The 13,908-nt window shown below is 35.2% G+C and overlaps 1 pseudogene; it reads right to left on the bottom strand.

Annotated features, from left to right (window-relative positions):
* Positions 1-12,288: 12,288 nt before the first annotated feature.
* On the bottom strand, positions 12,289-13,708 carry LOC121014354 (splicing factor 3A subunit 3-like; annotated as a pseudogene).
* Positions 13,709-13,908: the final 200 nt, after the last annotated feature.

Here is a 13,908-nt window from a genome sequence, read left to right as displayed (position 1 = left end):
TTTTTTGCAATTATAATTCAGATATTTGAGGAATGGATCACCTACATATTCTTGTATCTCAGGACTTCAGAAGAGTACTATGGAATGCTCTTGCTTGGATCTCTCAAGAATTAAGAGTTGATGGGGGGTGGGGGAGAGAGGAAAGTGGGTGATGGGCATTGAGGAGGGCACCTGTTGGGATGAGCACTGGGTGTTGTATGGAAACCAATTTGACAATAAATTTCATATATATATGTGTGTGTGTGTGTGTGTGTGTATACATAAGCGTATATACACACACACATATATACACACACACACACATATACACACACATATATATATATATATATATATATATATATATATATATATGGGTGTCAATGGAACTGCTTCAGGGACTGTCAGAAGAATCTGGCTCAACCTGCTGGTGCTGGGATGAAATTTTAATTCAGCTAGGTGATTCTGGCGGGAATATAGGGAAAGATGTCATTCTCCTTCCTGTCTTCCTAAGTTTCTTCTAGTGTCTCCTAATGGAAAAATGCAATAAGAATCAAACTGCCAAGGATGTATGAGTAATATATTTTGCTGAGTTCCAGCTTTACATCACAGAGTATAAGAGGTGGATTTGGTGTTTGTAGACAATAATTGTACATAAATTTGTATCTAAAAGTTTATTATTAATGGTATATAAACAGGCAAAATGGGGACCTGTATTTATTATGATAGTTATAATGGAAACAACCCAAATGTTCATTCGCCATAACGTGCATAGACAAACATAAAAATGTAAGAATAATATAAAACCAAGTTTCCATACATTAAAGGTTTTTTTGTTTTTTTTTTTTTTTTTTTTTTTTTTTTTTTTTTAGTTCTCTGTTATTTCCTGTGTGCCATGGTCGTTCCTTCCACAGATCTTTCAGAGTTGATCTGTTGAAGGGAAACCAAAAGTTGTGTTGAACCCCTTAGAAATAAGATTCCAAATAACATATGAACATATATTACTTAGATTATAAAATGTGTAACACTTGGAAAAGTCAAATATGACTGGGGACAGAATATCTAAGAGACATGCCAAGAGCACAAAATGTCCTAGTAGACAAGATTTATTTATTTATATGTTTTTAACTGTATTTATTTATTTTGAGAGAGACAGGGACAGCGTGAGTGGAGAGGGGCAGAGAGAGGGAGGCAGAGAATCCTAAGTAGGCTCATGCTGCCAGTGCAGAGCCCGACCTGGGTTTCAATCTCACGAAACCGCAAGATCATGACCTGAGCAGAAACCAAGAGTCGGATGTTTAACCAACTGCAACACGTAGGCACCTCTATTTATTTTTATTTTTAACACTTGATTATAAGACAGATATGTATAAAAATGTAAATTGATTCTGTGGAAGAGATCAGAGATTTTGGTTTGTAAAGTACTTGATCGGAGGTGAATGTATATCACAAGAGTAGAAAAACATGAACAGAAGGGAGGGAAAAAGTAACACAATCCCTGGGTGCTCTCATATCAAGAAAGAGAAAGTGAGGGGCGCCTGGGTGGCGCAGTCGGTTAAGCGTCGGACTTCAGTCAGGTCATGATCTCGCGGTCCGTGAGTTCGAGCCCCGCGTCGGGCTCTGGGCTGATGGCTCAGAGCCTGGAGCCTGTTTCCGATTCTGTGTCTCCCTCTCTCTCTGCCCCTCCCCCGTTCATGCTCTGTCTCTCTCTGTCCCAAAAATAAATAAACGTTGAAAAAAAAAATTAAAAAAAAAAAAGAAAGAGAAAGTGATACCAAAATAATATACTCACGAAATATATTGAAACTCGGATGAAGAACTAATCATATACCAAATTACATTCAAGTTAGTAATATCTTTAATTACATCAACAGATTTGGAAATTAATTAAAGTGGAAACCCAAGTATAACAACAAATTATTATGATCAAATTAAAAAAATACTATTGAATAGATAACCACGTAGGCATACTTATCTAAAACTGTAACACATTTCAGTACATAACAAAGGTCTCAAGGAAATGCTCTCTGAAGATAACACAGAGTGATGTTTCAAGACCTTAAAATGTACTGTTTGAAAGTATGGATAACAACATTCACTAGGAACTGCTCTTAGATTTTACTAATTAGCAAGTATTTTGACAGGTATTATGCTACCAAGTGTTTTGGGACACCCTTTGCTTTATGCTTCAGAAATTATGTTCAGCATGATGAATTTAAATAGTATCCTTAACTTGCATGTTTTTTTCTTTTTCCTTTAAAGTACATCCCATAAATTAAAAGCAGTGGGTGTATTGTAAAATCTAATTAGTTTTCAAGCTTCCTGTCAGCTTTGTTTTTCTACTAGTAGTGAGAAAATATGCCATATATAAGATACTAACTTCTCTTCAACTTTTGTAAAGAACATTACAAAACCCCTAGTATTTAAGCTGGAAAATTTAAAAAGTACATGGACTCTTTCAAGTCATTAGGGGAACATTTAGCGCAGCAGAGCAGTAATTCACTGAATTTCAAGCGCTGGTGGCTGAATGCAGTTAGTACAATGTAATTTACACTCAGGGAGTAGCTCATACACCTGGAAGGATCTAAACCATTGACTACTTAATTGACATGATTTTTTAAAGAGAGATGGAGCACCCTAATATTTACGTGAAAGGAAAATTGGAATTAAATTACCTCTTCAAGGTCGGAGAAAAAATTAATTGCTGAAATAAGACTTGAAATTTTGTTTTCATTCTCTATGTTTCACTTAGAAAAAAAATCATTATTGTGGTGTGAACATATGTAAGTGTAATTCTGGACTTTGTTTAGGTTGCACTTTCAAAATATACAGGTTAATATAACATTCAGCCCTAAAATTATACAGTACATTTGTCATTTATAAAAGGGTCAAATAATAAAGTCAGCAAGTTATGCAAATACCACAGTCAAATTACCCTTGAACAAACTCTTTGGAGGTGCTACAAAAGAGACATGTATATTTCCTGTTAAGAATCCAACACCTAATCAGGTTTGATATTAGAAAATATTATTCTTCTCTTGAAAACTAGGTAAAACGCTAGGCTTAATTTTAGGAACTGTGAAAAGTGAATCACTTATAACACTAGACTTATGCTCAGTGTGGTATGTTCAACTTTGAGGATCAAGTTAAGGAAGGGTGATCAGAAGAAAGCCATTCCAACTAGATTCCAAGGAGATGTGGGGCGAATGAAAGGTTTCACTTTTATCAGAGTGGCACCAAACTTTGCCATGAAAACAAAGAAGGAAACAATTGAGGTTTTACACATCTTAAAGCCTGAATGTGTGCTGCAGTGACAGTATAAACTAGCTGGGAGCCACAGATATATATGGAGCCCACACTCACCCAGCAGCTATTTCCACAAACCTTGACTGTGGACTCGCAAATCAGGTTAAGGAAAAGGAGAGAGACCTGACCAACATCCTTTGTGGAACACTGATACAGAACCCTGTCTACTCCTTAGCTTCTTTTCTCATGTGATCATAAAGCCATATTCTACTGTTGGTGAAACAAGAAACACTCCTGTCCTGGATCACTTACAAAGATACACTGCTGCTGGGGATGGGGGGAGGGTAGAAGCAAAATCCATCTGCTCTTGAAGGAGCGGAAGGAAAGACCCCTACCTCACTACAGGTCTTTCAGCAAATAACCAGCTAGTAAGGCACTTAGCACTTGAGAGGGACAGAAAACTCTATTTCAAGGCAAAGGTTCTCTGAGAAGATTAGAAGAAAAAGCTACCTGACCCAATGAGAGAGTCAGAAAAACCAATCAGAACAATCATCCTGTACTGATATAAATCAGAAGATTGTTGCCACTAGGAAAGGGGAAGGACACTCAATCCCACAAAGGATCTCCACATACATGAGGCAGATTTAATGTTCCAGGATTTGAAGGATGTGAAGAAACACTGAAAAAGCTCCAAACCAACACACAGGCACACAGGGATTTCCTAAAACTGAGCTGGAGAGGATAATTCAAAAAATTAGAAATATAAGAAAAAAAAAGTGTGCCACTGGAGAAAAGACAAATGCATAGAATAGAGAGAAAAGCCCTCTGGGTCGTCAGACCCTACATAATTCAGAAGTAGCACCCAAGGTTAACTGAGTGTTAGACATATCAGAAAAGCTTTTTAACTTATATAGTCATGATTAAGATGCTAAAAAATCCTGTGAAAAAGTTGGAAATAGATGTGGACAGTTGGGAAATTTTAGTGACACACTGGAAATTCTAACAAGGGGTTAAATATGAATGCCAAATTATATACAATTATTACATAAAGCAGATTTGTAGAAGACAGCACAGGTAAAGAATTCTTTCAAAAGGTTTATCAGTAGACTCAAAGGTTTATCAAAATCCTCAGAGTCAAAAAAAATAAAATAAAATAAATCAACAGAGATTAATGGCAAACTTTAACACAAAGGCACAAAAGAGTACACAAAGGAGAACAAGAAATCCAGGAACGGTGGGGAAATATTACCTATATTTATCTGCCAAATAGAGAAGGAAAGAAAGGAAATATAGAATTATTTGAAGAAATAATGCCTATCAAGTTTCCAAATTTAGTACAGGACAACAGTGCATGGATAAGAATCTCAAGAACCCCAAGCAATGAATATTTTTATTTTATTTATTTATTTTTCAATATATGAAATGTATTGTCAAATTGGTTTCCATACAACCCCCAGTGCTCATCCCAAAAGGTGCCCTCCTCAATGCCCATCACCCACCCTCCCCTCCCTCCCACCCCCCATCAACCCTCAGTTTGTTCTCAGTTTTTAAGAGTCTCTTATGCTTTGGCTCTCTCCCACTCTAACCTCTTTTTTTTTTTTTTCCTTCCCCTCCCCCATGGGTTTCTGTTAAGTTTCTCAGGATCCACATAAGAGTGAAACCATATGGTATCTGTCTTTCTCTGTATGGCTTATTTCATTTAGCATAACACTCTCCAGTTCCATCCACATTGCTACAAAGGACATATTTCATTCTTTCTCAAGCAATGAATATTTTTTAAAAAATCACACCAGAGTCAAGATGCTGAAAACTATAAGAAAAAAAAATAATAAAGCAGTCAAAAGAAAAAAAAGAAACTTTATACACAGAGAAACAGATCTGAGTCAACAGCAATTTTTCATATGAAATTTTGGAAGCCAGAAAACAATGGAAGGATTCCTTTAACATACTAAAAGCAAAAACTGTGAACCCAGAATTATGTATTCACTTAAAATATCTTTTAAAATCATGACAAAATATGAGTTTTTTCATAGAAAAAAACTTTGGAAAATCCATTGCCAGAAAACCCATAATTGAAACATTTTAAACAATGTTTATTAGGCAGAAGGAAAATTATATTAGATGGAAATGTGGCTCTACATAAATAAATAAAGCAAGCTGAAAATTTGAAGAAAATAATGGTAGATATAAAAGAGTCATTTCATTTAGTTCTGATATATTTATTTTTTTTTTAAATTTTTTTCAACGTTTATTTATTTTTGGGACAGAGAGAGACAGAGCATGAACGGGGGAGGGGCAGAGAGAGAGGGAGACACAGAATCGGAAACAGGCTCCAGGCTCTGAGCCATCAGCCCAGAGCCCGACGCGGGGCTCGAACTCACGGACCGCGAGGTCGTGACCTGGCTGAAGTCGTACGCTTAACCGACTGTGCCACCCAGGCGCACTAGTTCTGATATATTAAAAGATAACACACTAACCAAAATGGTATTAACATAAAACAGTTAAAAATCTTAGTAACGTAATGTGTGGGTGACAGCATATGTGAGGTTGTGAGAGATGAAATCATGGTATAATGTATTCTACTACAAGTTAAAGGGTATACTACTTTTAGACAGACTGATACATTACAGAGAGTATATTGTAATACCTAGAGTAAACAATTGAAAAAAAAAACAACTTTAAATAATGACCCACTAGTGGAGATAAAAGGCAAAAAAACAAAGATGTGCAGGAGTAAAGTAAAACAAAGAAAAAGATGGTATATGCAATCTCAATCATATTTACAACTAAATTAAATGTTAATAGACTAAATGTCACTATTTGGAGGCAGAAATGGCCAAATTGGATTAAAAAAAAAAAACAACCTCATTCCTCAAGGAAAACTTTTTAACTATCAAGTTATAGATGAAGTAAAAGAAAAATAAAGGAATATATGTACCATATAAATACTAACCAAAAGAAACCATCATTATTTATATGAGAATAGACCTCCAGACAAGGAATATTATCAGGGTGAATGAGGAATGTAACATATTAATCAAATGGTCAATTTGCCAAGTGTACATAACAATTCCCATTCTTGCTTTAAGCTGATACACCACATTGCCGTGTGTATATTTCACCCTCTACCTATTTCAGTCCCATCTTGTTTCTAACTTGCCATTTCTAATCTATTATATTTCCTATTGTTTTATACATGCACACACACACAAGGTGACAATTTAAACAAAAAATGCTTTCATTTAAAGTAGTATTTCTCAAACTTTTCAGTCATTTTCATACCTGTATCTGCTTTAAGATTCCTCATTGCATGACTGAGGGGTGCCTGGGTGGCTCAGTCAGTTAAGTGTCCGACTCTTGATTTGGGCTCAGATCATGATCTCATGGTTCAAGCCCTGCATCATTGGATCAAGTTCCTGCTTGGGACTCTCTGTCTCACTCTCTCTCTGCCCCTCCTGTGTGTGCTCTCACTCTCTCAAAATAAATCAATAAAAACTTAAAAAAAAAAGATTATTATTAATCGCTCATTGTGGCTGTGAATTTTAGTAATGGGAAAAGTTAGAGGACATTTGTGGTTATAATAATTTTCCCTGGGAATGATATCCTTCACTTCTCACTCATTGTTACATACCAAATCCTTAATAAATCACTTGTTAAGTGCTTCTAAATGCTTCTAAAAATTGAGAATAAGTCCTTCCACAATTTGGTTAGTTTTTACTCTAGCTCAGTCCCTTGAACATAGAAACTATTAAATAAATAACCATTTAATAGTAGCTATTAAAAAAACAATAACAAGCAAACGATGAATACTGTGAAGATGATTATTTTCAAGACTTACTCATAGAAGCACAAGGATCGCCAGGAGAGATATGGCAATGCCTTAAATATTACCTCGGGATTTTGAAGGTTATAACTGAAATTATAATTTCAAAGGGATAATAAAATACAAAATTAAGCTGGGTATTGAAAACATTATTTCATCATTTCTAATTCAATATTTGATGTAATAAAATTTACTAGACCATTAGAATTTACAACATATCTTTACATATATTAACTCATATCAGTTAATACAAATGCTATACTATTAATCTTGGTTTATATTCAAAGAACATGAAGTTTAAGATATACATCATAATTCCTAACATCAAACAACAAACTCTGCTGGTGTGATCATAATGCTATTCAGGTAGATATAAGGCCAGTTCTTCATTTTTGTATCTACAACTTGAAAAAAAGGATAGGGCAGTTCTTAAAATATGGGCATGTTAAAATGTTACACATTCTAACACTTTGAAAAGAACATGTGTTTATTAAGACAAAGGCAGCTGTAAGAAGCATGTCAATCATTTGTCTTATGCTCATTAATCTGTCAGGGTTGTACTTACAAAAAGTTATAAAACCTTTTTCAAAAACAATTTACATTGATAAGTTGTTAAGAGTATAAAATAGAACATCAAAAATGTGCCAAAATGATTTTCCACATATGATGTTTTTATAAGTACTATATTTACAAATATATTGATTATCCTCTCTAAACAGCCCTATGCCCTGCTTTGGGAAATATCTCCTTTTACACACCCTTCTATTAATGACAGCCTCATAGTTACTACCCACATAAACAGTAACAATCTTTGCCTCTCTTCAGTTGACTTAACCTTCATATAGATTGTGTATCCTTTTTTTTTCTAGGGTATCTAATTAGACATTCCAGTCCATGACCACATCTTTTAATGATCGTATTCTTCCCACCACCTCAGTACTTAGTGACCTCATGTTTTACCTAAAATGATCTCTGCTTCAATTGTTCTGCTTATCAGAATCCAAAACCACCTCTTCTGTTACGCTCTGAAAATAACAGACTCTCCTAGTTCATTGTAAAACCACTTAGAATGTCATTCTTCACCTTCTTCCTTCTATTCATCAACTACTTTCAAATTCCTAACTCATTGCATTCTAGCTTCTGCTTTACTACATTATTGAAATTAATTTTCTCAGGGTACTAATTTATTTCATAATTATCTCTGCATTGTTCATGTCTCAAGGCATTGTGGAAAAAAAACCAGACGAATGGAATGTCATTCATGAATACAGATCTGAAAAGTGGAGTTATATGAAAGATGGATAGTCTTTCATTTAAAAAAAAAAAGTTCATTTAAAATGTTGTTTCCAAATGTGAAACTATATGTTTAAATTACTATAGACTGAATCTTATTTTTTTATCCTATTGTTTATGAGGAAAGAAAAAAAAAGGATGGCAGTGAAGATTCAATGATCATTATTTAAGAGGAGTCAAGATATCCTAATACAACAAGAATAAAAAATGATCAAATGTGTGAAACTTAATTCAGAGGGAAAATAATATAGTAACTTAAGCAAATACAAAGATATTTAGAAATGGTTTGAGTTGGCCCAATTTCACTTGGAGAAAGCTGTGTCAACAGAGGAACTAAAAGCACAGTCCAGTTGTTTCTATAAATGTTTAAGTATATAGAATGTATACAACGTAGGTTAAAGAATGAAATCTTCCAGGAGAATGAAAGATGAATAATATCAATTTTTAATTATGGCTCCAGCTGGAATAGTGGTTCACCAAATGTGGTTGCATATCCTGAGGGGTAAAAAAGACAATCAGCCCATAGAAGTAGGAAAAAATTCATTTAAATTTCTATTTTTTTCTACATGGGAATTTAAAAAAAGAGCAAGTCCACCTTATTATTAGCTAAACAAGACACCTAAAATATATATTTATCTATACCTATATATCCATTTATGTACTGATATTAATATCTATATGTTTATCTATCATCTAACTTTCTAAAATATAACTAATTCTTCAGTGAATAGTGGTTGTCATTATCATCCTTATTTTCTCATAGATTTCAGAGATATATGAAAACTTATAGTTTATCTATAAGTGGGCACAAGGGATATGTAGATTATATTATATTGTTGTCCATAAATTTAAAAGGATTTTTTCAAGAAATAATAATTAAGAACAGTAAGATTGGAAACACAGCAAGTAAGTGAAGACCTGAGCTTCTGTACTTATATGTACATTCTCTGTCAGCTCATGACAAGGGAAAAATTGTGACTATATATTTAACAATAAAGCAATAAAAATTTAATTTTGGAAGAAAGGCTATTTAAAAACTTGCATTCTTCTTAAGAGTGATAAACTCTTCATTAGCGTGTGTTAGCTTAGTAGGGAAATTTCATTATTTTTTATTCTTATTTTGTTTTGTAAGATATACAGCATTTCAATATAAGTACAGGCATATGATTTACAGTCCAGGTATTTCACATGTGTTTCTAAACCTGAAGACATTTCACTGATAAGTGAGTGATATAAATATTGGGGGATATTTTCTAAAGGATTATTTTTATGATTGACAAATGTGTAAGATTTTCTGAAAAATTCAAAGTAATGGATGAGAAGTTTTAACCATGCTTTTCATTGCTGAAAGAGGCAGTTGGAAACCAATAACTAACACAGCTACAGATATAATAGATTTGATTAGTAAAAGATATATAAATATAATGGAGATGTTATAGCACAGTCAAGAATTTTTAAATAATTTAGTTGAAATTGAATGCCTGTTGTTTCAAATTTATAGCCTGGCATTTAGGATGCACACTGAACTGAAGGATGGATGATTCATCAATATTGTTTCTGTCTATAATAAGATATTTAACTTGAATCCTCTGAATTACAGAGCGGTGAGTCCCACATATTAAGCAAACTGTTGTAATCTATAATTGAAGGTAGAGCCATGAAGTCAAAGGAAGCATTCATTAAAAGACAAGGAAATTGTCTTATTGAGAGAAAATCACTTTTTGGTATTGTCAACAAGCTCATATATTTGTTAGCAAAAATTGAAGTATAGCATGACAATCGTATCCAATATTCCCTCCTTTCTTCCTATTTTTGGTTGGGGAAGCAGTGCTCAGCTAAAAAATGATTTACCAAGGTTCCCTGTAGTTAGCGACGTCTATTCTGTTTTAACCAATGAAATGTAAGTGGAATACTGCAAGTAACTGGGGGAAATATTTGTAAGGTAACTTGGGGTTGAGACAACACTATGGTTCTAAATTAAAGGCAGGGGAGAATGAAAACTATTTTACTGATAATCATATTTTATAAAAGGTTATAGATGTGTCTCGTACTGTTCTTATATTCTTTTTTTCTGTATTTTCTTGGAATAAGAATCTATAGATTTGGGGGTACCTGGGTGACTCAGTCGGTTAAATGGCTGACTTGGGCTCAGGTCATGATCTCATGGCTGGTGAGTTCCAGCCCCCAGTCGGACTCTGTGCTGACAGCTCAGAGCCTGGAACCTGCTTTGGATTCTGTGTCTCCCTGTCTCTCTGCCCCTTCCCCACTCACACTCTTTCTCTCTCAAATATAAATAAACATTTTTAAAAATTTAGATAAAAAATAATCTATAGATTTAGCAAACTTCAGTACATTCACAAGACAACACAATTGAAGAATAAAGTCCATATTCTAAGATTGGGAGAATAGAAAGACGGAAATAAACTGGTTATTAAAAAGATTTTTGACAGCTACCAATTCCAGCTTCCATATATTTATACTGTGATATGAGATACAAAATAAACCTCTTATCACTCTAGTTGACGAAAAGTTTAGCTTCCATTACTTGCAGCTGATTATATTCATGTATGTAATAAAAATTGGTATCATATGCACTACATGGGAAATATTTAAATATTCAAAGAATATTCAATTTGGCTTCAGTTCTCCAATTTCTACACATTCCTATACAACATATGCTCTAAATTGAATTGTCTAACTCTTCTCATTTAATATCTTCTTTCTCACACACAATCTAGGATAAATGTCATATTCAGTATAAATCCGTTCTTGATATTTTCTTCCAAGACACAAACATCATTTTTCTTGGTTGATCATTTTTATTGTTGTTATTATTTAATGTTTATTGTGTTGTGTTCTAATTTGGTCCTTTCTTCTGAAGCTCCTGAAAGATAAGGCTTTGTATTTGCATATAACTTTGTTACAAACTCATAGTAGTTGTAAGAAAATGTTAAATGAATAAAAGAATAGCACTTTCATAATCCTTTTTCCAGGGAGAGCTTTTGGTTATTTTTTTTTTCTTAACTATGAATGTGTTTAATTAAAAGAAAGAATTAGAAAAGCATCCAGGAAAAATCTGAGATCAAAAGGACAAAGAACAAAAGAAGTCAATTGCTAAAGGGCTTTTATATCCTCTATAAATTTTTGTTTAACAAACAGTCACCTAGCAATAATATGACAGTTTTATCAGAGCTTTACAAATATTAACTCATCTGGGGCACCTAGATGGCTCAGTCAGTTGAGCGTCTGACTTCAGCTCGGGTCATGATCTCACAGTTTATGAGTTGGAGCCCTGCATTGGGCTGTCTGCGCTCAGCACAGAGCCTGCTTGGGATACTCTGTCCCGCTCTCTTTCTGCCCCTCCCCCGCTGGTTCTCTCTCTCTCTCTCTCTCTCTCTCTCTCTCTCTCGCGCGCGCGCGCGCGCTCGCTCTCTATCTCTATCAAAACAAATAAACTTGAAAAAAAACAAAAATTAACTCATGTAATGTTTGTAATAACCTTATGATATATGCACTAATTTCACCAATTTTCAGAAGGCAGGATAACGGAACAAGAAAGGGGATACATAATTTTAGTTGTGGTGCTTTATCAGCATAAGTTCACATACCAAAAATACTAAATCAATATGTAATTTGTCCAGCTCCTTGCTTGATTAGTTGACTACAAACACTCTAATGGGATTCCCTAAAGAAGCTGAGGTATCAAACATTACCTATTTTTTTTTTTTTATATTTTAAATTTTCTGACAGGATCTTTTAATATAAAACAGAGAAAAAAACACATCTCAACTCTTCAATCTGCCAGTATGCCTTGATTTGTCCAAGATGCATGCTAGACTGTAAGACTAAGTAACAGACTCTTTAGATGCATTTGGTTGGGAGAAATAGAAAAAACAGATGTTAGGTAAGTCCAGGCAAGCCCCAAAGCTAAGATACATCCTTAAACACTAGAGCAGTCCTTGTCTTTTCAGATCCTCATATGTCTTCTTATTCACAATGCTCCACTGTGAATTCTTCCTCAGTGTCAGGCTGCCATCATTCTAATGCCTTCTTCAGTTTCAGTGTGGCCCACAAGGAGACATCGTCTTCAATCTGTGTCACATCAGCAAAGGGGACAATGTTTGGGATGCCCAAGCACCTCATGCCTTGAGCACGACACCAGTCAGCACGGTGCTGCTAGAAGGCCTCGGGACCTCGGTAGGTGTAATTTCCACAAAACTCGTGGTAGTAGTTTAGACCATGAACCTGATCCAACAGGTAGGAAATGGGTTTGCCATGCCAGCCAAGAGGCAGGTTTTGGGGGCTGGAAATGATCTCATTCTCTTTGTCTTCACTTTCATCCTCACTGATATACTTTTCCTTTTTACTTCTCAATCTTCCCCATCTTTGCCTGTTTGTTATGTACGTTTTCATGAATGAGATGTCACTGTTCCCCAACAATCTCTACGTATTTGTAGATCGGGGCTTCTAGAACGGCAGTGTCTTTGTCCTTCTCAGTATCTCATTTGGTGCCTTTTGACTTGGGATTTTTGCCAAACAGAGAGGTGTCAAGTGACTCCAAGGGCTTTCATCTGGTGTGGAATAGCCTCTGGCCATGCTCTTCTTAGGTCCCACCATACTTCAAGCCTAAAGCTTAAAGAGAATGCAGAAAGGTCACAATAGGTTCCAGCATGGGTCAGGGCACTGCTTATCTCTTTTGGCCATTCAGGGAAGGTACCATTCTTTCACTTCTCAAACTTACTCCAAAACTTTGTTCTGATCTTCGAGGGGCTTCACTCAGTCTGTATAATCTTGAAGGTACACAGGCAACATTTCAAAGTATCTCTTATATTCAGTATTCTTCCTTTATTTAGAAATGTCAAACAACTGGTCAAAGATTGACAGGTACATGATAATCCAGCTTTTCCGAGGGCTTCAGGTTAATGTCTTTGAGATAACAGTCATGGAGGTCAAGGTAACCACAGCATCCCTTTTCATCTGTGAACTCCACCAACCTTCCTGCTTCTTCACCTGGATTCTCTCCAGCCTTCAGAAGCTCCTCAAACTCCACTGACATTGGCACACAGATCTCATTTGGGTGTTTCTGGTGAAAAATTTTTATTTTCTTGAGTCTATTATAAAATTTGGCAAATTCATTGGGTCTTGAAATGGCATTGAGTTTCTCCTTTCTTAACCCACCTTGTCATACATTTCCTGCAGGTTCCCACTGACTTCCATATACCTATCTTTCATGGTCCTTGTATGATGGTCAGAATTCATCTGGTCCCAGACCGTGAACTTCTTAGTGAGCATCTGTTTGGCTAGTGTGTCCATAAGCTGCTCCTTGTCCTAATAATACCACTACTGCTGCTACAGAATTGTCTTCATTTTTCGTCCATCCCTGCACCTCCTTTCAGACCACCAACATGGCTCAGACAACTAAACATTACCTATTTTATTTATCATTTTTTTAAGTTTATTTATTTGTTTTGAGAAAGCAAGGCTGAGAGAGAGAGAGAGAGAGAGAGAGAGAGAGAGAGAGAGAGAGAGAGGGAGAGAATCCCAAGCAGGCTTCACGCTGTTAGTGC

The sequence above is a fragment of the Herpailurus yagouaroundi genome, unplaced genomic scaffold, assembly GCF_014898765.1.
Source record: "Herpailurus yagouaroundi ecotype Mexico unplaced genomic scaffold, PumYag 28, whole genome shotgun sequence".
Lineage (NCBI taxonomy): Eukaryota > Metazoa > Chordata > Mammalia > Carnivora > Felidae > Herpailurus > Herpailurus yagouaroundi.
Note: the sequence above shows the minus strand (reverse complement) of the source record. Positions and strands in the feature narration are given on the sequence as shown.